We start from the raw sequence: 7,701 nt of genomic DNA on the forward strand, positions 1-7,701 counted from the left end.
GAGATGATTGGAGGTGATGAGTTAGGAGATAATGAGGGGATGTTGCTCATTGAACACACAGACAATTATTGGACGTGGAAAGGCTTTTCAAAAGCCTCAAAGCATATCCATAAAAGAAGTGTCACCAGCCCCATCATCCTGATGATGCAAAAAGCATCATATGATGATGTAGTGGTGACGTTTTGCTTCTTGAAAGTCCAATATCTTGAAAACCTAACTGCTGTCATGCAAAACATTTTGGGACTGTATAAACAGTGGACTAATGAAACAAATACCAAAAGATAGTTTTGGAGTGGATTTTAAGTCTACTGCCTTTAGGTCTACTTCCTAGAGTCACAACAACAGAGAGAGAATAGCCTTCAACTCCTGTGGCAACTGAGTCATGGAAGTGTGACTGAAATACCAGGCATGCCGTTGTGTCACAGCCTGGTTTGGGCGTCGCCAGTCAGGGAGTTGTAGGGCACCACTTGTCCTGCCGGTGGGGGTGGGCCCGGGGTGAGAGAAAATAGAAAATGGAAAATTCCTGTGTGAAGTGCAGGCGTTGGTGATCAGGTGTGAACTGCAGAGCAGAGATCAGAGGACTTAGGGGTGGAGGGAGCAGACAGCTGCTCCAGACCCAGTCAGCCCTCCACCACTCCACACACCAGCTGGGATTGGGGCCCACAGTCACGCATCTACTGGAGGGCAAGGGGCAAGGGGAGGCAATGCAGCCAATGGAAAAAGGCGGGGAACCTCCGTCATCCGTCTGCACTTGCACATTCATATTTGCAGAATGTGAGGTTTTGAAAATGTCTGATAAATGAATGAAGTGATTTTCGTTAGTAAAAACCCATGTTCGTGATGTCATACTAATTGTTCATGAACCATCATAGCGTGCTCCACATACAAAAATGCATCAGCATGATTGTTTATCTGCAAAGTGTCAAACAAAGTTGTTGAGACCAGTGGAGGCTGCTGAGGGGAGGACGTCTCATAATAATGGCTGGAACGGAGCGAATGGAATGGCATCAAATCAAATGTTATTGGTCACATACACATGGTTAAGAGATGTTAATGCGAGTGTAGCGAAATGCTTGTGCTTCTAGTTCCGACCATGCATCAATATCAAACAAGTAATCTAACAATTTCACAACAACTACCTTATACACACAAGTGTAAAGGAATGAATAAGAATAAGTACATATAAATATATGGATGAGCGATGGCCGAACGGCATAGGCAAGATGCAGTAGATGGTATAGAGTACAGTATATACATATGAGATGAATAATGTACGGTATGTTAACATTACATAAAGTGGCATTGTTTAAAGTGACTAGTGATACAGTTATTACATCCAATTTGTAATTATTAAAGTGGCTAGAGATTTGAGTCAGTATGTTGGCAGCAGCCACTCAATGTTAGTGATGGCTGTTTAATAGTCTGATGGCTTTGAAATAGAAGCTGTTTTTCAGGCTCTCGGTCCCAGCTCCTGATGCACCTGTACTGACCTCGCCTTCTGGATGATAGCGGGGTGAACAGGCAGTGGCTCGGGTGGTTGTTGTCCTTGATGATCTTTTTGGCCTTCCTGTGACATCGGGTGGTGTATGTGTCTTGGAGGGCAGGTAGTTTGCCCCCGGTGATGCGTTGTGCAGGCCTCACTACCCTCTGGTGAGCCATGCGGTTGTGGGTGGAGTTGTTGCCATACCAGGCGGTGATACAGCCCGACAGGATGCTCTCGATTGTGCATCTGTAAAAGTTTGTAAGTGTTTTTGGTGACAAGCCAAATTTCTTCAGTCTCCTGAGGTTGCGCCTTCTTCACCACACTGTGTGTGTGGGTGGACCATTTCAGTTTGTCCGTGATGTGTACGCCAAGGAACTTAACTTACTACCCTCTCCACTACTGTCCCGTCGATGTGGATAGGAAGGTGCTCCCTCTGCTGTTTCCTGAAGTCCACGACCATCTCCTTTGTTTTGTTGACATTGAGTGTGAGGTTGTTTTCCTGACACCACACACCGAGGGCCCTCACCTCCTCCATGTAAGCCGTCTCGTCGTTGTTGGTAATCAAGCCTACTGCTGTAGTGTCATCTACAGGCGTGCAAGGCCACGCAGTCATGGGTGAACAGGGAGTACAGGAGAGGGCTCAGAATGCACCCTTGTGGGGCCCCAGTGTTGAGGATCAGCGGGTTGGAGGTGTTGTTTCCTACCCTCACCACCAGAGGGCGGCCCATCAGAAAGTCCAGGACCCAGTTGCACAGGGTGGGGTCAAGACCCAGGATCTCGAGCTTAATGACGAGTTTGAAGGGTACTATGGTGTTAAATGCTGAGCTGTAGTCGATGAACAGCATTCTTACATAAATATTCCTCTAGTCCATATGGGTTAGGGCAGTGTGCAGTGTGATTGCGAATTGCGATTGCATCGTCTGTGGACCTATTGGGGCGGTAAGCAATAGGTCCACAGACGTGGGTCTAGGGTGTCAGGTAGGGTGGAGGTGATATGGAGGTGATATGATCCTTGGCTAGTCTCTCAAAGCATTTCATGATGACGGAAGTGAGTGCAACAGGGATGGTTTTCTTTCTGTAGTCCGTGATTGACTGTAGACCCTGCCACATTCCTCTCGTGTCTGAGCCATTGAATTGTGTCTCTACTTTGTCTCTATACTGACGCTTAGCTTGTTTGATTTCCTTGCGGAGGGAATAGCTACACTGTTTGTATTCGGTCATGTTTCCGGTCGTCTTGCCCTGATTAAAAGCAGTGGTTCTTGCTTTCAGTTTTGCACGATTTCTGGTTGGGGAAGGTTTTAACAGTCGCTGTTGGTACAACACTACAGATGCACTTGCTAATAAACTCGCTCATCGTCACCCCGCTCCTCCGTTCTCTCCACTGGCTTCCAGTTGAAGCTCGCATCCGCTACAAGACCACGGTGCTTGCCTACGGAGCTGTGAGGGGAACGGCACCTCAGTACCTCCAGGCTCTGATCAGGCCCTACACCCAAACAAGGGCACTGCGTTCATCCACCTCTGGCCTGCTCGCCTCCCTACCACTGAGGAAGTACAGCTCCCGCTCAGCCCAGTCAAAGCTGTTCGCTGCTCTGGCCCCCCCAATGGTGGAACAAACTCCCTCACGACGCCAGGACAGCGGAGTCAATCACCACCTTCCGGAGACACCTGAAACCCCACCTCTTTAAGGAATACCTAGGATAGGATAAGTATTCCCTCCCCCCCCCCGCCCCTTTAAGATTTAGATGCACTATTGTAAAGTGACTGTTCCACTGGATGTCATAAGGTGAATGCACCAATTTGTAAGTCGCTCTGGATAAGAGCGTCTGCTAAATGACTTAAATGTAATGTAATGTAAATGAATAAGCGTATACATCAATGTTGTTGATTGACGCTATCCAGAACATATCCCAGTCCACGTGATCGAAGCAATCTGGAAGCGTGGAATCAGATTGGTCGGACCAGCGTTTAACAGACCTGAGCACGGTTGTTTCCTGTTTTAGTTTCTGTCTATAGGCTGCGAGCAACAAAATGGAGTTGTGGTCAGATTTGCCGAAAGGAGGGCAAGGGAGGGCTTTGTATGCGTCGCGGAAGTTAGAGTAACAATGATCCAGAATTTTCCCAGCCCGGGTCACGCATTCGATATGCTGATAAAATTTAGGGAGCCTTGTTTTCAGATTTCCCTTGTTAAAATCCCAGCTACAATAAATGCAGCCTCAGGATATGTGGTTTCCAGTTCATATAGAGTCTAATGAAGTTCTTTCAGGGCCGTCGAGGTGTCTGCTTGGTGGGGATATACACGACTGTGATTATAATCGAAGAGAATTCTCTTGGTAGATAATGCGGTCGGCATTTGATTGAAAGGAATTCTAGGTCAGGTGAACAAAGGGACTTGAGTTCCTGTATGTTGTTATGATCGCACCACGTCTCGTTAATCATAAGGCATACACCCCCGCCCTTCTTCTTACCAGAGAGATGTTTGTCTCTGTCGGCACAGTGCGTGAAGAAACCAGGTGGCTGTACCGACTCTGATAACTTATCCCGAGTGAGCCATGTTTCTGTGAAACAGAGAATGTTACAATCTCTGATGTCTCTCTGGAAGGCAACCCTTGCTCGGATTTCGTCTACCTTGTTGTCAAGAGACTGGACATTGGCGAGTAGTATACTCGGGAGCGGTGGGCGATGTGCCCGTCTACGGAGCCTGACCAGAAGACCGCTCCATCTGCCCCTTCTGCGGCGCCGTTGTTTTGGGTCGCCTGCTGGGTCCCGTCCATTGTCCTGGGTGGTGGACCAAACAGAGGATCCGCTTCGGGAAAGTCGTATTCCTGGTCATAATGTTGGTATGTTGACGCTGCTCTTATATATCCAATAGTTCCTCCCGGCTGTATGTAAAGAGACTTAAGATTTCCCTTGGGTAACAGTGTAAGAAATAATACCAAAAAAACTAGATACATTCCTAAGAATGCAAAGCGAGGCGGCCATCTCTGTTGACGCCGTCCTGAAACTATACAACAAACGTTGATACCAATCTACCAACTCCGCTCCAGCCATTCCCACGAGCCCGTTCTCCGCAGTTAAGATGTCACCAACCTCCTGTGGTTGAGACACACAACATTTTATGTGCAATCACTTGCTGATGACTGACAGCTTGTTAAACTGTATCCAGGGGTAGAATATTCAACCCCCCCCCCCCCCCCAAATGATATTTGGCTCTCGCTGTTTGGAATGTATCAACAAATCATGATGTCAGAAAAGCAGATACATGTTTTGCTGGGTAAGTTTCACATTTATCATTTGCACAAGGTACAACAGTAAGGTGAAGGAGGACCTATAACTCAGATACGACATAATCTATATTTTGCACATTTCTTTTGTGTATGTTTATTAGCACTACCTCAACATTAAAATGTTCCATATTAAATGATATGTTGTTGCTGAGGGGCTCGAGCAGGCAACCAGGTGTGTGTATTACCGTCAACTAGTGACAAAGTTCATCAATTAGTGGCAGTTTATTAATTGTATTATCAGTAGAAATATTTATCATAATTGGATGTGCACAATAAGTCCTTGTGCTTTTTAAAACAAAGGACGGTTTATTTTGAAAACAGCATTTCTGTTCAAATGCTAAAGGAATCAAATACCTGCTAAATGTATACTAGTATGAGCATACTATCCCTCTGCTACAAAAAGACCAGGGGGGAATTTCAAAAGAATCCCCCTTCTAAAAATCCTCAGGGAATATACTCAGCAATTCATTGTTTTGACTACAAGGCCCAATGACATCAGCGACATATGTCTGATGTGTTGCTGTCAACTGATGAGAGAATACATTTAAAAAATGCCAATCAGTGAGATCTTGAAATGCAAAAACAGTCAAATACAGTATAATGGCTTAATGTGTCCTCGGGGAGCAGGAGGTCACATGTTTCTGGATGCATAACACATTTCTAATAAATGGCTATTTTACCTAGTGCCAGTGTTCCATGGTCACATTGTTTGCATGCTTTTTTTGTTGCTGCAGTCTCTCATCTCCAAAGACTGTTTTCTCACTGAGACGTGAGATGTGCTCTGCTGAGCACCCCAAAAAGCTGTTGAATAATACATTTGATCATTTAGATTTTTAATGACTCATGGTTTCCCTGAGTTTCCCAAAAGAGCCATAAATACTGTCCGTGAATGAGGGACAACCGCAAAGCATCTCCATACAAATGGATGCAATTTAGCATTAAGGGACTTCAAGGTTCTCTCTTGTGAGGGTATAGGAACAGCTCCTGCCAATACTGTGTTGACAATAACTTGATCAAATTTAACAATGTATTTTTTCTAAATGTTGGACCCAGAGGTGGCACCACAGGTTCAAAAGTGGTATGGCAAAATGTGTCTGTCTTTTCTGGGGCCTGGAGTTTTTCTTGATCTCATGACCTGATCAGGTACAATTATGGGTCTTACTCTGGGGATATGAGAATATATTATTATAGATAGCTTCCCATTTCATCTGTGCTATGACTATAGGGCTGGGGGTTTTCTTGTCGGGTCATGTGAATTGGAAACACTCCTGGCCTGGTGGATCAAACCCTTTCAAAATATCACAAACCTTGATATTATTCATCCTGAATCTGATATCAAAAGAGCCAGGGACAACAACTTCAATGGACAAGTATACTCTGTAGGTTAGTGATCTACCATTGCACGGCTGAGCGTTATGCAAAGAATGGTTACAATGTATAAAATATTAATTTCACAACTTTGGTTTTAGAAGTGTGGGGGGGGGGGGTTTATCCAGTCGGCTAAACACTCCAAACAGCCTACCCGACCACTTGCAGGTGTCCGGATGCACACCGTTGCCTAGTTTTATATTACATTCCAATGAAAACACTGGGGAGGGGGGCAAAGATGCTATTTCAGAATGTCCCCCTTACTCAGTTGCGGCCCTGACTTTCATCAATTTCATTGAATATATCCCCCTTTTCATAAAGTAGATTTTATTGAACGTCGCTCATTCTATTACACTCTATTCTAACCAAACCTGCATTACTATTTCATATCAGTAGGTGTCACTATGCACTAGCTAGTCAAAAAAAGTTATTGCCATGGCTGCCTCTCTCTGTATTTGTGAAAGTGATGGTGGTGCAAGAATCCATCAATTCTCTCTTTCTGCATTAGCCATCCATCCATCTGTTATAGTTAGACAAAGACGTTCTTCTCTGTGTAGACTGCTCTGCGGGGGAATTTGTAGGTTTTTAACTTTTAAGGGTGAAATATGTGCTACAAACATGTGTGAATAATCACCAGCAGTGGAAATAAAACAATATGCAAATTAACATAATTGGACAAACAAACTAACCTTTTCAGGAACTTCATTGGCCTTGGGTAGCAGCAGCAGATCATTTCATCTTCTTTATCCTGTGCCAAACACATTTATTCAGTGAATATAAATTATTAACGTTAACTGCTGGCAGCATGGGTGCATCAACCTAGCTATCTAAGGTAAGCAAGCTCGCTAGCTATCTAGCCTGGCTACTCTAAAGCTAACTTTAGTCGTTTTTCTAGTTAGCTATAAATTGGATCATTCTAGATTGTTTTAGAGGACGACTAAACTGGTTTTATTAACCGTTTTTATTAACACATTCCTTGTTTTCCATGAACATTTGTGTTTGCCCTCTTATGAGGTAGACAGGCAGGGTTGTTACAAGTTACCACAGTCACAAAGTGAAAATATGCTATATCTTAAAAAATGTATAAAAACAACAATTGGGTTTTGGTCTTGATTTAAGGTTAGGGTTAGGCATAATGTTAGCAGTGTGATTAAGATTAGGGTTAAGGTTAGGGTTAGGTTTAAAATCAGATTTTAAGAAGATAAATTGAAGAAATTGGCAGGGTTTAGCCATTTGTGGCTGTGGTAGCTATTGACGACCTTGCAACCAGGCAGGCAGGAGAGGAGGGTTTTTCCATTAGATAACACAGCCACAAAGTGAGATTCCACCAGGATTCCACAGACCCGAGACGAGCGTGAAGCCAAGTCAAAGGTTCTGCTGGTGCAACCAAATAGTTGTTGAGAGGCATGCGTGATGAGGCTCTGTAGGCTGTAGCTAAGAGACCACTGTGACTGACAGGTGAATCCGCCTGTCGCAGCAAGGGTGGGGGGTTACCTCGTGAAATGCCAGGGACAGAGTTGTATTCACTAGACAAAACAGAGGCAAACGGGCTGAAATTGGGGGAGG

Source organism: Oncorhynchus gorbuscha, linkage group LG05 (assembly GCF_021184085.1).
Source record: "Oncorhynchus gorbuscha isolate QuinsamMale2020 ecotype Even-year linkage group LG05, OgorEven_v1.0, whole genome shotgun sequence".
Classification (NCBI taxonomy): Eukaryota; Metazoa; Chordata; class Actinopteri; order Salmoniformes; family Salmonidae; genus Oncorhynchus; species Oncorhynchus gorbuscha.